Here is an 18,347-nt window from a genome sequence, read left to right on the forward strand (position 1 = left end):
AGTGCATGGGAACTATGTGTACCCAAATGATTCACAGTATGCTTTGTCAATATAATTTTGTTCTTATCTGCCAGCAGAAGTAATACACTAAGCTTACAGTGATTTTCAAATTCAAGTTATGAGATTGCTCAGGCCACATTATAACCTGCAAAAGTAAAAATGAATGACTAATTCAGGAAAGATTTTGTAGAGTAAAATTTTTACTTTATTTCACCACAATTTAGAAATCACTTTCAAATTATTCCTGAGATTATACTGGTCAGGTGATACCTAGCATACAGGCTTGGGATGGCAACTGCTATACTTAAGGAAATACAGAGATTTGTGGAGGCAGTTCTGTCCTTTACAATAACCAATGCCCCATTCATGATATTCTCCCACACTTCTCAATGCCTCAGAAAAGCAGCAACATAATCAGTCCTGACGAAGGGTCTCGGCCCAAAATGTTGACAGCGCTTCTCTCTATAGATGCCGCCTGCCTGCTGCGTTCCACCAGCATTTTGTGTGTGTTGCTTCAGTTTCCAGCATCTGCAGATTTCCTCCTGTTTGCAACATAATCGAAGTCCTTTCCCACTCCAGACATTCATTCTTCTTTTCTCTACTCTACAAACTGGGCAGAAGATACAAAAACCTGAAAGCATGTACTACCAGGGTGAAGTTAATTTCTACCTATAGTTATAAGATTACTGAATTGTCCCCTAATACAATAAGATGGACTCTTGACCTCATAGTCTAAATCTTTATGGTCTTATTTGACATTATTGTTTGCCTGCACTGTACTTTCTTTGTTACTGTTATGCTATTTTCTGCTTTCTTTTATTCCTATTCATTTGTCCTACCTTGAGATACTGATGAAATAATATGATCTCAATGGATGGCAGGCAAAACAAAGTTTTACATTTTACCTCAGTACATGTGACAATAATAAAATATTTTACCAATTCAAATTCATTGGTATATTTTGAAAATGTAATCAAAAATCCTTAAATCAAGCTAGTGAGAAGTATCTGGTTTTAAAATTCAATTATAATTATTCCTGAGTGTAGGATGGAAATTTGGCTGCCAGCTGTAACTTGACCCCTTCAATTGCAATTGCATGTAAGCTGTGATTCCAGCCAGCAGCTCCAAAACGTAGTATCATTGCAAAGCTCTGTCTTTGTTTCAGTATTTCCCAAATTAATGTTGCACATCATATCCAACAAAATTCTCAATGGAGTGGAGCTGAGCCATAGAACAAATGATTAACTGGTCAGTTTACATCAAATCTCTTCCAGAATGAAAGCTGTGCCATTCTCAACGGTTGGCCTGCAACACACAGAAGATGAGCATTTTAAAATCAGACTCCAAACAACAATCAACTTGTTCATGGAAACACTCAAGCAAATTCAAGCTTATACTGAATGCTCACAAAACAAAGGTCCTTTACCAATTTGCCCTCTCCAACAACAAGACTCTAATAAACATGGACCACTTTAGTCCATCTCAAGAGCCAAGGCAATAAAAACAGAATCGACGTTCATAGTTCCCATTGTCTTTCGTGTGCAGCACAACGATTAGCTGTCAAATGAAATGAGGGTTTGAAAACTAAGACTTCAAACACAATACAAAGCTAATGGGTTACTGGGCTACTGTACATAGAATCTACATCCTGAAATATATAGAAACCAGCATAATTCTCTTTAATAAGTTTAAAGAGCTAAATTTAAAATTCATAGTCTGGGAAGATTTGATTTTGATCGTTATGATTACTGCCCAGTTCATGAATCAGTACCAGTAGGTGAAACCACTGTTGTTGGTGTAGTTATCTATTTTAGTTTTCAAAGAAGTTCCATGCATTTGGATTCTTAGTGAAATGACTTCAACCAGACATGTTTATGTATGCATGGAACAAACTGTCAATGTGAATACAGCTGTCCTGGTGAAGGATTAATCTTCCACTTCTAAAGGTTTAAAATAAGATGAAAAAATTGAAAACTTCTGCCTAATGGCCCTTTAGAAAAAAAAGCAAACTGTGGGGAATATATCGAGTTTAAATATTGGTTGGCTGGAGTACTCAACAACTCTAAAAGGGCAATATTCCAGTAACAGAATACAGGATTAGAGGAAAACATTTCTTTCAATGTAAATATCATGACAACTCATTCTGTTTTCCCTTTGCTTTTCTGCATTCAAGGTCCAGAATAAATTAAATTATAAGCTTAGAAAATGGTATCACCTTTCAATATACAGTATTTTGTCATTTGCTTTTGTATTCTAATGCTTGTAGTTATGATTCTCTTCCAAAAGAGTTATAAAGTGCACCAAAATCAAAACTCTGGGTCATGTGGGGACAATACAAAAGTTATGTAGTGTGGCAATTGCTGATTGCCAAAAAAATGTTGCTTAACTGAATGATGCTTCACTATAGCTAAACACTATCAGGAGCAGATTCCAGAGGTTCTGCAGTCTCTGGTTTAAAGTCAATTACCCATCTTCAAATGATCACTACAGGAGCCCAATTTGGATAAAGTCAGGTTAGAGTTAGCAATTGGTTAGGATTTTTAACATGTACTGTAGAATAATTTTGAAAAACTAAAGCTAACATTGGTGATTCTAAAATAGTGTTTCCCTCTGACAGAAACAAATTTCCTTTACTTTATTTCTGTCCTTTCCCTCTACTCTGTAGCTAAAACGAATGTTCTGGGCTGAAAGCCTCACTGAAGAAATGTGTTTGTCAGTGTATTTCTAGCCAATGAATGTCAGCATAACTAATTGTGCTCTCCACACACACAATTTCTGGTATCTGTCCTTGAATTTCCATTAGCAAAGGGATCCCTTGCTCTTGTACTTACCATTCTTATTTCAGGAGCACCGAGGTTATTTTGAGCTCCCTGGTTTCCCTAGGAGGAGAAGGTGAAATACGAGGGTAAACTAGACAATGATATAAAAGGAGATTCTAAAAGTCTTTTTTTTTTGTTGATGTATGAATGGTTACAGTGAGTCAAGAATAGATATTGTATTACCAGAATAGTACACTGGAGAAGTAGTAATGGAGAACATTAAAACAGTGAGGAGCTGAATAAGTACTTCATACCTCTCTTTACAGTGGAAGACACCAGTAATATGCCAGAAATTGAAGAGAGTCAGGGCAGAGTTGTAGTGACTATTACTAAGGAGAAGGTACTCAGGAAGCTAAAAAAGCCTGAAGATGGATCAGAAGGACTATAACCCACAGTTCAGAAAAAGGTTGCTGAATAGATTGTGAAAGTTTTGGTAGTGCTCTTTCAAGAATCACTGGAGTCAGGGAGGGTCTCAGTTAACTTGGATAACTGTAAGTGTGACAGCGCTATTTAAAAAGGGAGGGAGGCAAAAGACAAGAAATTATAGATAGGTTCGCCTGACTTCAGTGGTTGGTAAGATTTCAGAGTCTATTATTTAGGGTGAAATTTTAGGGTACTTAGAAGTATGTGATAAAAAAAATGGCCAGCAAGGAGAGATCTTGTCTGACAAATCTGTTGGAATTCTTTGAGGAGGTGACAAGTAGGATAGGCAGAGGAGAGACTTTAAGATGTTATTTACTTGAACTTTAAGAAGCCTCATCTGCCAAGCAGACTGACCACCTTGTCATGAAAGCCGACATAAGAGTAAGAAATCCTCCACAGCCATTAAATCTTCAGGGTGGAATGGGAGAATTTAACAAATTATTATGCTGGAGATGTCTGTACATAGTAGTTGTATTATATAGTATTCTGAGTATTTAGGTTGAGATGCATTCTATGTTGAGTTGGAGTTTATAGCTAAGCTGAGAGGAGTGCTGTCACTAATATTTGAGTATTATTGCTAATATGTTGTTGAGATGGTGCTCAGTGTCGGAGGGCTGGTCGGAGGCTCGAAGTTTTTGGACGGACTCGGAATTGGTTGTGGTCAGGTCTCCCAGAGTGCTGTATCGGCAAGATGCGGTGCTGGAGTTTCATGGCAGGAAGGTTTTCTTCCTTCTACCATTTGCATGAGATGATGAGCTGTCTGGACTTTGAGACTTTCTTTTTAATGTGCACAATGACTGTTCTTTATCAGATTATGGTATTGCTTTGCACTGTTGAAACTATGTGTTATAATTATGTGGATTTTGTCAGTTTGTCTTTTATCAATTAATGTATTGTCTGCACTGTTGCAACTATATGTTAACTATAACTATATGTAACTATATGCTTTTGTGTAGGTCTTGTAGCTTTAGTTTTGTCTAGTGGGTTTGGGGTTCCTTTCCGGGGAACGTGCTAAGACGGTAGCGCATTATCGATACGCAGCAGCCTCTCCGGACTCTGGATTGGGGATTCCAAACGTTATGTGGTTTTTTTCTCGTGTGGTCTGTTTTGTGCTTTATCGTGATATCATTCCGTAGAACGTTGTCTCATTTTTTAACTGCATTGCATTGTGGTTTCTAAATGACAATGAACTGAATCTGAATCTGAAACTGATTAAGCATTTTTGTTTGATAAATAATTCATTATGGGTTATATGTAAAAATACGTGAATTGCATTCATCATCGTGTGGCCAGGTGATATGTACGTGCCTCGCACAAGGCACAAAGACACAAAGTTAGACTCACATTTTGGACTCACTTGCTTTTCTTCTAATTAGTGTAATGTTCTGGAGTTACAAAACATAACAGTAGGGAGTCTGCAGAAGAGCTTGGACAGGTCAGGAGAATGGGTAAAGTGTCAGATAGAATACAATGTTAAGGAAGTGTGAGTTAAGCACATTAATAGGAAGAATAAAGGCCATGACTGTACGACATAGGAGCAGAATTAGGCCATTTAGCCTATTAAGTCTGCTCTGCCATTCTGACATAGCTGATATATTATCCCTCTCAAATCCATCCCCCTGCCTTCTACACATAACCCTTGATGCTCTGATTAATTTAAAAACTATCGACCATGGCCTTAAATACACCCTACGTGACTTGGCCTTCACAGCCGAAAGAATTCTACAGATTCACCACCATCTGGATAAATAAATTTTTCCTCATCTCTGTTCTAAATGGACGGCTCTCAATTCTGAGGCTGTGTCCTCTGGTCCCAGACTTACCCACTATAGGAAACATCCATTCCACAGCCACACAGAATCAGAATCAGGTTAATATCACCAGTATATGTCATGAAATTTGTTGTTATGTGGCAGCAATACATTGCAATATATAATAATAAAAACTATGAATTACAGTAAGAAGTATATATAGAGAGATTTCTAAAATTAAATTAAATAAACAAAGTACTTGGTGTTCATGGGCTTAATGTCCATTAAGGAATCTGATGGCAGGGGGAAGGAGCTGTTCCTGAATCTTTGAAGTGTGTCTTTAGGCACCTGTATCTCTTCCCTGAAAGTTTCAATGAGAAGAGGACACGGCCTGAGTGATGGTGGTCCTTAATGATGGGCGCCGCCTTCTTGAGACATTGCTCCTTGAAGATGTCCAAGATGCTGTGAAGGCTTGTGCCCCTGATGGTGTTGACTAAGCTGACAACAGCCTGCTGCTTATTTCGATCCCGTGTAGTGCACAGTTAAGGGAGTAGAGAGAAATGAACAGTGCGCTAAGTACACATTCTTGAAGTGTGCCAGTGTTGATTATCAGAGAGGTAGAGATATTAGTTTCAGACAGCACAGACAGTAGTCTTTCAGTGAGGATCTGGTTGCAGAGGGATCAGACCTGTAAGAATGATGGTATTAAATGTTGAGCTGTAGTTAAAAAACAGGAGCCTGATTTAAATAGTATTATAATCTAGATGAAAAATGATCTAGTGCTTCCTTGGTTTTCCCATAAACTTTTTTAAGGGCCCAGTTGATTTCCTTCACCTTCTTGCCATTCTGTAAAATGTCACGCATAATTGCTTTATTTCCTTGTGGAGACTCTCCAGGTCTGAAATACACACTTAATTTAAGTAGAAAGAGCCACTCTACATTGAGAGAGATGATGGTGGCTGTCATTATTGAGGTTTCAGTCTGTTTGAGTAGGTTTCTGTCTAAGCCATGTCCAAGGCTACTGTCTAATCTCAGTCGTATTTAAATGTCCAGGAATGGGAGGCAACTATTCTTCTACATCTCCATTTAAATTGTATGTTTGGATGCTGTTCAGATGGTTGTAGAACTGTTTGAGTGCCTGGGGTCCATGAGGCCACACTGCTAATGTGTAATCAATGTATCGAAAGAAGCATTTGGGGCATAAGGACAATGAACTTAGAGAGCCCTCTCCTGAAAGTCCTCCAGGTAGAAATTAGCAATAGCCAATGACAAGGGTGATCCCACGGCCACCCCATCCATTTGTTCATAATAGTCCCCCTTAGAGAGGAAGTATGTTGATGTATGGATGTGTTCAGAAAATTCCATGGTACCCTCATCAAGCCTTGACTGGAGGACTAAGCTGCCCTTAATGGGAACGCTTGTAAGCAGTGACACCATGTTGAAACTGGTCATTTATGTCCTCCGGAAATTAATTGGGGCCTTAAAAGAGCCGATGGAAAAAGCAGGAAACCTAACAATGAGGAGGAACACCTTGCTACTGTCTGAATTCCCTATATTGCCACAGTCAATGGAAGGATCACCAGGATCCTGAAGAAATACCAGATTAATTCCATCCACAAACCCATAAGGAAGTTCAACTCACAGCTTACATGGGTCAAAGGTGACTAGGAACTCAGGATGGCTGGCATTTACGGGAATCCCTGTAAACTTGGAGCAATGTGTATTAGCCAGGTGGGACACAAGGTGAAAGCCTGCATCAAGGAGAACAGGAGGTATATCCATTGGGTTACCTGGAGAAACTGGCAGTAGTAGAACATTGCATTCACAATGACCATAGGATTGACTTTGATGGCACAAAACTACTGTGTTGCACCAATGGCTTTTGGAACCACCTGGTAAAGGAAGCCATTGAAAGAAAACCAGAGGAAAATAATTTTAACGAAGATGAAGATCTTGCTCTAAATAAGAACTGGAACTCAATTGTAAACAACGTTTGACAGTGGAAACCTGAGTAGATGAAGTCAAACCAGTCAGGAGGGATGGATCATGGGGGTGTAAATACCTCTGGACTAGACAAGCTGTGGCATTATCCCTGATGAAGATGGCAAAGTTTGTCATTGAAAAATTGGTTAAAATTGAAACATGTACAGAGCTAGAAGCCTGAGAAGAGATGTGATCCAAGAGGAAGAGCCAATGAGATCATATCCACTGTAGACCTATTAAGGCGATAGGAGAATTGCAGTGGGTCCAGGTCCTTGCTGAGACAGGAGTAAATTCTATCCATAACCAACCTTTCAAAGCACATCATCACCATAAATATAAGAGCTACTGGATGATAATCATTACGCCACTTCACTCTGTTCTTCCTTTGTATTGGTATGATTGTTGCCCTTTTGAAGTTGGTGAGAACTTCCAACTGCAGCAAGAGAGATTGAAAGTGCCTTTGAATACATCTGCCAATTGGTTGGCACAGGTTTTCAAAACACTGCTTGGTACTCCATCAGTGCCTGTCTCCTTTCAAGAGTTCCGCCTCTTAAAAGATGATCCGACATCTATCTAGGTCTTTCAATATTCAATAGTTTTCAATGAGATCCCCCCTCAGATTGCCTAAACTCCAGTGAGTACAGTCCCAGAGCCATTAAATGCGCCTCAGATGTTAACCCTTTCATTCCTGGGATCATTCTCATAAACCTCTGCTGGAGAACTCTCAAAAGCCAGCACAATTTGTCTCAGATAACAGGTCTAAAACTACTCACAATACTCCAAGTGTGGTGTGACCAATGCCTTATAAAGCCTCAGCATTATGTCCTTGTGTTAACAAATTTCACGACACGTCAGTGATTAAAAAACCTGATTCTGTTTATATTTTAGTCCTGTCAACATTTGCATTTGGCTTCATTACCACTGACTAAACCTGCAAGTTATCTTTAGGGAATCTTGCACAATGACTTCCAAGTCCCTTTGCACCTCTCATTTTTGAATTTTCTCCTTATTTAGAATATAGTCCATGTCTTCATTCCTTCTGCAAAGTACATGACCCACACACTTCCCTACATTATATTCCATCTGCCACTTTGCCCATTTCCCCAAATTGCCCTGCTTCCTTAACACTACTTGCCTCTCCACCTATCTTTGTATTGTCTGCAAACTTGGTCCCAAAGCTCACAATTCCTTCATCCAAAACATTACATATATAACGTGAAAAGAAGTGGTCCCATCACCAAAACCTACAGCACACTACCAGTCACCAGCAGCCAACCAGAAAAGGCTGCCTTTACTCCCATACTTTATCCCCTTCCAGGCGGCTAATCTTCTATCCATGCTAGTACCTTTCCTAAAAAACCATAGGCTCTTATCTTGTTAAGCAGCCTCATGTGCGGCACCTTGTCAAAGGCCTTCTGAAAACCCAAGTAAACAACATTGATTGACTTTTCTTTGGCCATCCTGCTCAATATTTCCTTGAAGAATTCCAACAGGTATGTCAGGTAGGATTTCCCCTTAAAGAAACTATGCTGATTTTGGCCTACTTTATCATCTGCCTCCAAGTATGCCAAAACCTCATCCTTAATAATAGACTCCAATATTTTTCCTACCACTGAAGTAAAGCTAACTGGCCTGTAATTTCCTTTCATCTACCTTCCTCCATTCTTAAAGAATTCCAGTCTTCAGGAACCATTCCAGAATCTAGTGATCATCGAAAGATCATTTCTATTGCCTCCTCAATCTCTTCAGCTACCTCTTTCAGAACCCTGGAATGTAGACCATCTGGTCCAGGTGACTTATCCACCTTCAGAGTTTTCAGCTTCCCAAGCACATTCTCCTTAGTAATAGCAATGACGCTCTCTTCTATCCCCAACATGCTCACATTTCTGGCATTCTGCTATTGTCTTCCACGGAGAAGACTGTCATGAAATATTTAAGTTCTTGAAGCATTTCTTTGTCCCCCACTACTACTCTGGTGTTATTTTCCAGTAGAATGGTATTCACTCTTGTCTTTCTTTCACTCTTTAACATCTCCAAAATATGTATTTTTATTTTCTTTTATATTTTTATTACCTTCATATTTCATCTTTGTCTCCTTAAGGTTTTTTTAAATCTTTTATGTGTTTTTAGTTGCCCTCTGTTGGTTTTAAAAACTTCACAATCCTCTACCTTCCCACTAATTTCTGCTAAATTATATGCTCTCTCTCTCTCTTGTTCTTATGCTGTGTTTGACTTACCTTGTTAGCCATGGTTGTCCTTTAAAATATTTCTTCATCTTTAAGTTCCTCGGCATACACATCACTGAGGATCACGTGTGGTCTATACATACTGGCAGTGTGGTGATAAAAGCACAACAACGCCTCTTTCACCTCAGGCGGTTGAAGAAGTCTGGTATGGGCCCCCAGATCCTAAGAACTTTCTATAGGAGCACAATTGAGAGCATCCTGACTGGCTGCATCACTGCCTGGTATGGGAACTGTATTTCTATCAATCACATGACTCTGCAGAGAGTGGTGCGGAGAGCACAGAGCAACTGTAGATGTGAACTTCCCACTATTCAGGAGATTTACAAAGACAAGTGTGTGAAAAGGACCCGCAGGATCATTGGGGACCCGAGTCACCCCAACCACAAACTGTTCCAGCTCTACCATCTGGTAAACAGTACTGCACATAAAAGCCAGGACCAACAGGCTCCAGGACAGCTTCTTCCACCAGGCCATCAGACTGATTAATTCATGTTAACATTTCTATGTTGTATTGACTGTCCTGTTGTATATAGTATTTAATATAAATTACTATAAATTGCACATCGCATGTTTAGATAGAGACATAAAGATTTTTACTCCTTGTATGTGAAGGATGTAATTAATAAAGTAAATCAATTCATCTTTGGGATATGTATTTTCTATGCGTTCAGAACTACTCCCAGAAACACCTGCTATTGCTGTTCTGCCATAATCCCTGCTAATGTCCCCTTCCAGTCAACTTTGGCCAGTCCCTCTCTCATACCTCTGTAATTCCCTTTCTTCCATTCTAGTATTAATACAGCCAACTTTAGCTAAAACTTCTCGAACTGCTGGGTGAATTCTATCATATAATGACCACTGTCTCTTAAGGGTTCTTTTACCTTAAGCTCCCTAATCAAATCTGGGTCACTGCATAACACCTAATCTAGATTGCAATTCCCCTAAAAGGGCTCAAAAACCAGCTGTTCTAAAAAGCCATCTGGTTGGCCTTCTACAAATTCCCTCACTTGGGATCCAGCCAGCACCAAACTGAATTTCCCAATCTACCTGCATATTGAAATACACCATCATTATCATAATATTGCCCTCTTTACCTGCCATTTCTATTTCCCATTGTAATTGTAGCCCACATCCTGGCTATTGTTTGGAAGCCTGTATATTACACCCATCGGGGACTTTTCCCCCTGCATTTTTTTTAACTCTACACACAAGGATTTTACATCAAGGAGTCCTCACTGAGGGTTAGCAACTTTAAATTTCTCCGTGTTTAATTTCAGAGGACTTGTCTGCAGCCCCGCATGGAAGTGCAATTCCAAAGAAAGCACAGCAACACCTCTACTTCTTTAGAAATCTGCAGAGATTCAGCAGATTCATCTAAAACTTCGACAAATTTCTGCTGATGTATGGTGGAGAGTATGTTTACTGGCTGCATCATAGCTTGGTATGGAAACACCAATCTCTTGAATGGAAAATCCTACAAAAACTAGTGGATACGGCCCAGTCCATCATGGGTAAAGCCCTAAATACCATTGAGATTGTTGCAGAAAACCAGCATTCATTATCAGGGACATCCCCCCGCTCCACCCACCCAGCCCATGCTCTCTTCTTGTTGCTGCCATCAGGAAGGAGGTGCAGGAGCCTCATGAATCACACCACCAGGTTCAGGAACAGTTATTACACCTCAACTATCACGCTCTTGAACCAGAGGGGATAACTTCACTCAGCTCTACTTGTCCTATAACTGAACTGTTTCCACTACCTATGGACTCACTTTCAAGGACACTTCATCTAAAGTTCTCGATATTTATTGCTTTTTTACTTGTTATTATTATTAGTAGTAGTAGTAGTATTGATTCTTTGTTTTCATTTTTTTTTGTATTTGCAGTTTGTTGTTTTTTTTGGCTCATTATTTATCTGCCCTGTTGATGTGTTCTTTCTTTAATTCTATTGTAGTAATTTGATCTATTGAGTATGCCCACAAGAGAATGAATCTCAGGGTTGTATATGGTGACAAATATGTTTTACGATAATAAATTTACTTTAAACTTTGAACATCTTTTAATCCTCTCTAAGGATTTGATTTCATTTTTAGCAAGAGCTACACCACTCCCTTTGCCTACCTGGCTGTTCTTTGAATACAATGTGTATCCTTGGATTTTAAGCTCCCAACTGTGATCTTCTTTTAGTCATGACTCAGAGGTGATCACAACTTCATACCTGCAAATCTTTAACTGCACTACAAGGTGATTTCCCTTATTCTGTATACCATGTGCATTCAAATATCATACCTTTAGTCCTGTATCCATGATCCTTGTTACACCTTAATCCATCCCACTGACAGCAAATTTATCCCATCATCTGACTGTGCTTCTTACAGTCTCACTACACAGTGCATCTAGTTGTATACCAACTGTCCCATCGTCAGCCCTATCACTCCTGTTCCTTTTCCCCTGACAAATTAATTTCAACCCTCCTCAACAGCTTTAGCAAGCCTGCCTGCAAAATTCCAGAATCAGAATCAGAATCAGGTTTATTATCACCGGCACATGACGTGAAATTTGTTAACTTAGCAGCAGCTATTCAATGCAATACATTATCTAGCAGAGAGAAAAAATAAATAATAGTAAATAAAATAATAATAAATAAACAAGTAAATCAATTACATATATTGAATAGATTTTAAAAAGTGCAAAAACAGAAATACTGTACATCAAAAAAAAGTGAGATAGTGTCCAAAGATTCAATGTCCATTTAGGAATCGGATGACAGAGGGGACAAAGTTGTTCTTGAATCACTGAGTGTGTGCCTTCAGGCTTCTGTACCTCCTACCTAATGGTAACAGTGAGTAAAGAGCATGCCTTGGGTGCTGGAGGTCCTTAATAATGGACACTGCCTTTCTGAGACACTGCTCCTTGAAGGTGTCCTGGGTACTTTGTAAGCTAGTACCCAAGATGGAGCTGACTAGATTTACAACCTTCTGCAGCTTCTTTCAGTCCTGTGCAGTAGCCCCTCCATATCAGACAGTGATGTAGCCTTCAGAATGCTCTCCACTGTACAACTATAGAAGTTTTTGAGTGTATTTGTTGACATATCAAATCTCTTCAAACTCCTAATAAAGTATAGGTGCTATCTTGCCTTCTTTATAACTGCTTCAATGTGTTGGGACCAGGTTAGTTCCTCAGAGATCTTGATACCCAGGAACTTGAAGCTGCTCACTCTCTCCACTTCTGATCCCTCTATGAGGATTGGTATGTGTTCCTTTGTCTTACCCTTCCTGAAGTCCCCCTTGGGTTCAGGAGTAACCTATCCTTTTTTGTACAGGTCATACTTTCCCTGGGAGAGATCCCAATGCTCCCAAAATCTGAAACTCTGTCCCCTGTACCAATTCTTTGGCCATGCATTCATTATGTCTTGCTTTCAGCTTTCTACCTAACTCCCTATATTTTCTCTTCAGGACCTCCTCCTTTTTCCTACCAATATCATTTGTACCAATATATACCATGAGTTCCAGCTGTTCTTTGTCCTCCTATAAAATACCATGGACCCAATAATCCAAGACATCCCTGACTCTGGCATGTGGAGGCAACTTACCATTTTGGTGTCTCTTTCACATCCACAGAGTCTGTCTTCTGCTCTTTTAAACTATGGAATCCCCTATCTCTACTGCATTCCTCTTCTCCCCCTTTCCCTTCTGAGCCACAGAGCCTGACTCAGTGCCAGAGACCTGGTCATTACAGATACCCCTTGAAGATATTTCTCCTTCAACAGTATCCAAAGCGGAATATTTATTTTTGAGGAGAGTGGCCTCAGGTGGGTCCTGCACTGGCTTTCTATTCCCAGTCACCCAGGTATATCCCTCCTGCAACTTAGAGGTAACTATTTCCCTGCAACTCCTATCTATCACCTCCTCATTTTCCCATAGGAGCTGAAGTCATGCAGCTGCAGCTCCATTTCCTTAACGTGGCTTTTAAGGAGCTGTAGCTGGATGCACTTCACGCGGGTGTAGTTAGCAGGGAGAATGGAGGTCTAGAGTTCCTACATCTAGCGCAAAGAACCTCTGGAACCATTTTCAGTCAACGAGCTGTATACTGATAGAAAAAATGACAGCTTACTAGGCGCTTACTTAGAGGTTGCATCTGTGTTTTCCCAAGCCTGTTCTCACCCAAACCTATGAGCCAAAGCTCAACCATTCTAATGACGGCCCAATCCAACAATGTCTGCTCTGCTTACACCTCCTTTCTTTTCAGTAAATAAAGAGTCCAGGGCTGGAGCTGAAGTTAAGTTCCAGGCTGGAGTGCTCAGTCGTCAAAGGTCAATAATCCCCAAAGACGGAGGTTGGGCCAGCAGCTGCTGAGGATGAAGACCAGTGATCCCCATGATCAAGGACCAAAGTCAGCAGGCCCTGAAGATAGAGGCCAGTGACCCTCCAGGTTGGCAAGTCCCTGGACTGGAGGTCCATATGGGCATGAGGGCCAGTGACCCCACAAGTCAGCAGGTCCAGGGGTCAAGAGGTTTGTGTAAGTCTAGAGTTCAAAGACCCATGATTGGTGAATCCTGGGTTGATATCCAGAGGTCAGCAAGTCCAAAGTTTGAAGCTGTAGGTTGAAGTCCAGAATCCGGCAAATCTGAAAGTCAAATCCCGAAGGTTAAAGATCAAAATCACCCAGTCCAGAGGCTGAGGCCGAAAGTTTGAAGAGCCTGGGTTGGCTGGTCCGGAGTTCTGAGCCCCAGTGACTGTGAGTCTGAGATGCTGGACCAGGAACTGAAGATTGGATGTCTGTTGTCTGAGAGGCTGAGAATGCAGGCCAAACACCAGAGCTCAGAGGCCTAGAGGAGGTCTGACCCAGTGCTGAAGATCTGTCTGTGTGTGTGTGTGTGTGTCGTTGGCTGGTTTGTTGTGAAAGTAGGAAAGGGGCTTGTTTTGCTGTTGTTGTCTTGTTTTGCTGCTCTGTTGTTCTGGTGAATATTCTGGGTGTGCTAACTTGACACCAGAATGTGTAGAGACACTTGCAGGCTGCCCCATCACATCCTTAGGCAATATTGCTTGTTAATGTAGGTATTGCATTTCACTGTGCATTTCAAAGTACATGTGATAAATGAATATATACAGCTGAATTTGAATCTAAATCGGGCAAATGTCAGCATTCATTTTAAGAGGACCAGAGCATAAAAGCAAGGATATATTGGTGAAGTGTTACATGCTGTTGTTCAGGCCACATTTGGAATATAGTCAACAATTCTGTGGTATGTGGGAAAGGACGTTTTGATCCTGCAGAAGGCCTAGAGGAGATTCACAAGTATGAAAGGCTTAACATATGAAGGCTGTCTGATGACTCTGAGCCTGTATTTGATGGAGTTCAGAAGGATCAGAGGAGATCTCATTGAAGTCTCCTGGATACTGAAAGTCCTGGATAGAGTGGACATGGGGAGGATGTTTCCATTAGTAGGAAATCCAAAGGTGACTTAGAAACAAGGAAGGTCACTTTTAAATTGAGATGAGAAGGAACCTCCCCAGCTAGAGAGTGGTGAATCTCTTGAATTCATTGCCATTGAGGGTCATGTGAGCCTAGTCATTCAGGCCTAGATTGATAATTTCTTGATTGGAAAAAGGGTTAAAAGGATAATGTAGGAGAGTAGGGTGAAACAACCTTGATTGAATTGCAGAGCAGACCCAAAAGAGTGAATTGCCTAATTTTGCTCCTATATCTCATGGGCTTATGGCATGTAAAGTCATCTGATTCCAAATCACAAGACAGACACTGTTTTCTGATCTCTGTCAAGAGTTATCATCCAGAAGAAACGAATCAAGGATGTGCTTAAAGCCTCCTTGAAAAAAAAATATTTGTTTTCCACTGGGACATCTCTGGCCCATGAACATTCAGAGTGGAGTGGAAGAATTAACAAAGATATTAAGTTCTTCCACTGGGAACACTGAGAAGCCATGCATAAGCATTGGAAGAACTGGACCACCTCACAAATTATTGGTCAGCTGACCTTAACTTTCTGTGGAAGAGCCTGGGCTCTTTTATCACCTCAGAACCAATACAACTGAAATGGAAGGAGAACTTCCTCATTCCCTAGGGATCAAGAAAATGAACCAATGAATGAGGATCCATAGGTTTCTGAGGCAGAAAAATCCACAACAATTTCTCCTCATCTAATCAGTTGATACTTTATTCTGATGTTACCTATTGGGTAAACTTCAATTGTCTAATATAATTGTAATTTGGATCTCAATGTGACTAGAACATTTAAAGGAATGTGTATTTTAATAGAAAGTTTGATGAAAAGTTCTGCTGAGAGCTGAACTTGTGAAATTAAAGCAGTTAACTTGCTCCATTAAAGGACACTCCCAGGACATCATGATCAGCTCTGTGCATCATCAAGTTACTTACCTTTCGACCTTTGGTCACAAGATTCTCTTCTGCTTTTTGTTGGAAGTGTACAGATCAGTCCACAGCTCCAGCAAGAAAACCATATCAATGTATATTGGTAGCATTTGGGCAACGTTTTCAGCAGAGCTAAGCTTGTGGTGCTTAAAAAACTACAAGTCAGTTAAAAAGTGATATCAAAATACCTAACTGTGGACTTCCACATTCAAAATGTGTTGTTTTTTTTTTGCATCTCATAGATTCAGACATAGTGTTCTCACTGACGGGAGAAGGGGGACCACTGGTGCCTTAAAACCAATTGCTCCGGGCAGATGGGGCTTGTTATCCACGGATGGTAGCTCATCTAGGAGAGGGAAACTCCGATTATAAACCTCTGCTGCCTTGCGGCTATACCTGTTCACAGGAAAGGCTTTGGGAGTAAACCCCAAGGAAATATCCGGAGTCAGAGTCCCGAAGGTGGCTGACCACTGTACCCAGCATCGGCACGGCAACTCCTGTGACGCTGCTGGCACCAAACTGTACCGACTTCTGTCGTTCCTTTGGACCTGTCATCAGCATGGGGGGGGGGGTCCCACTGCATGGGCAACAGACGGATCTCCATATCAACTCTGCCCTGGCTTGCGCCTTGGAGAAGCCAGACTGCCAGAGGCGCAGTACCCATGGTTGACCACGACCGATTGAGGCCACAAACAAAACTCATAGATACAATTTCAATTAACCCCCACATTCTCGTATTGCTCATTAATCTAAAGTTAAACTACAGGTTTGTACTCTGAGCTGTGCCAAATGTCTTTTCAAATTTTGGGAAAACATTCAGCTGGATTATTACATTGATCAAGCAGGACCGACGCTCTTTTAATCCACGTGGAAGTAGTCTGTTGACCTGTTTGGGTAGTGTTAGTCAATCTGTGATGTCCCCACTGAAATCATTGAATAATGCACCACTTCAACTGCAAGTTTGCTAGCCTTCCCACCCAAGCTTGTGTTACAATCACTGTTGCTTACGTCTGCCATTGACAGTGCAGCCTAAACTACAACAATGACTTACCTGCAATCTATCTCTGATGTGTCTGACTCAGTTACTTCGGACTGGCAGGCTCCAGAAGGCTGCTAAAACTATGACTGGACAGAGGTCACTGTTGATCATTCAGAGAAGTCAGGTTTGATGTCTCTGAACTGCCAAGTCTAGTGACGTGCAGGAAGTGGTTCACTAACAGAAAGAAAACCAGAAAAAGATCTGAATTAGTTGAAATTTGCCTTGTAATTTATTAATCAGCTCTAATCTTTAAAAAGGCAACACTGATTCATTTAGCACTTGTTTTTGAAAGAGTACTATTTATCTGGGTAAATAAGAATAGCTTCTGGAAACATGCCATATCCTGCTCACCCAATTATCAGTGCCAAGTTTTGATCTTCTCCCCTCAACACAGCCACACCACATGCCTGGTCAAGTCAAGCTAAATGTAAAAATGTAATGCACCTAGTGATCTGTTGGCAGCAACAGCTATGTGCCATAGTGAGTGGGGAAGTGGGCAGATCAACACAACAATTACTGAAGCCCCTTTGCTCTGTCCATCAAATACACCAATATGGGTGTACTGTAATCAGTTCCACACCTTGAGTGAGAATGTACTTATTGACCATTTTATTTAATCTATTGATCATTTTGAGGAAGAATATTTCTCATTATTTAGGATAAACTTTTAAAGTTATGATGCTCCTTTTTAAGTAATCTGAATTCTTCTGGAGGGACGACTGGCAGCGTCGAGTGGGCAGCGGAGTCCGTGGAAGCAGAGTCCTGGGCTTTGGCTAAGTGGGCTTCGGCGTAAGGGGACTTCAGTAAGCTTGTGTGATTGCTCGCTGAGGGGAAGAAGGTAAGGTCACTAGGTGCTTTTTAGACTTATTCTATTAATCCAGTTCAGGTATGGGGGAGACAGTCAGAGCAGTGGTGTGCTCCGTATGCAGTATGTGGGAAGTCAGGGTCAACACAAGTTGTCCCTGATGACCACACCTGCAAAAGGTGCGTCCAGCTGCAGCTCCTAACAGACCGAGTTAGGGAGTTGGAGCAGGAGCTGGATGAACTACGGATCATTCGGGAGGTGGAAGCAGAGATAGATAGGAGTTATCAGAAGGTAGTCACACCAAAAAACCAAGAAGTAGGCAGATGGGTGACGGTCCAGAGAGGCAGGGGGAGCAGGCAGAGAGAGCAGAGCACCCCTGCGGCCATTTCCATTAACAGTAAATATACCGTACTGGATACTGTTGATGGGGATGACCTACCAGGAATGAGTTGTAGTGGTCCTGCCTCTGGCACAGAGGTTGAACCCTCAACTAGAAAGGGGAGGAGGGAAGAGAAGAGAGCGATAGTTTTAGGGGACTCTATAGTTAGGGGGGCAGATAGGAGATTTTGTGGGGCAGATCGGGAGTCTCGGATGGTATGTTGCCTCCCTGGTGCCAGGGTCCGGGACATCTCAGAACGGGTGCAGGCTATTCTTGAGAGTGAGGGCATGAACCCAGATGTAGTGGTCCATGTAGGGACCAATGATGTAGGTAAGGTGAGTGAGGGGGTCCTGCTTAGAGAGTTCAGGGAGTTAGGAGTGTAGCTGAAAGGCAGGACCTCCAGGGTGACAATCTCGGGATTGCTACCTGTGCCACGTGCAAGTGAGGCAAAGAATAGAATGATTATGCACATTAATACGAGGCTGAGAGCATGTTGCAGGAAGGAAGGGTTCA

The 18,347-nt window shown here is 41.2% G+C and overlaps 1 long non-coding RNA gene across 1 annotated transcript; it reads right to left on the reverse strand.

Moving 5' to 3' along the window:
* Nucleotides 1-297: 297 nt before the first annotated feature.
* LOC132400295 (uncharacterized) lies at nucleotides 298-16,808 on the reverse strand. Its single transcript, XR_009514216.1, has 3 exons — nucleotides 16,663-16,808; nucleotides 2,832-2,879; nucleotides 298-1,305 (listed from the first exon to the last, which is right to left on the reverse strand). It is a non-coding gene; the product is annotated as an uncharacterized LOC132400295 (long non-coding RNA).
* Nucleotides 16,809-18,347: the final 1,539 nt, after the last annotated feature.

This window comes from Hypanus sabinus, chromosome 10 (genome assembly GCF_030144855.1).
Source record: "Hypanus sabinus isolate sHypSab1 chromosome 10, sHypSab1.hap1, whole genome shotgun sequence".
NCBI classification, from domain to species: Eukaryota; Metazoa; Chordata; class Chondrichthyes; order Myliobatiformes; family Dasyatidae; genus Hypanus; species Hypanus sabinus.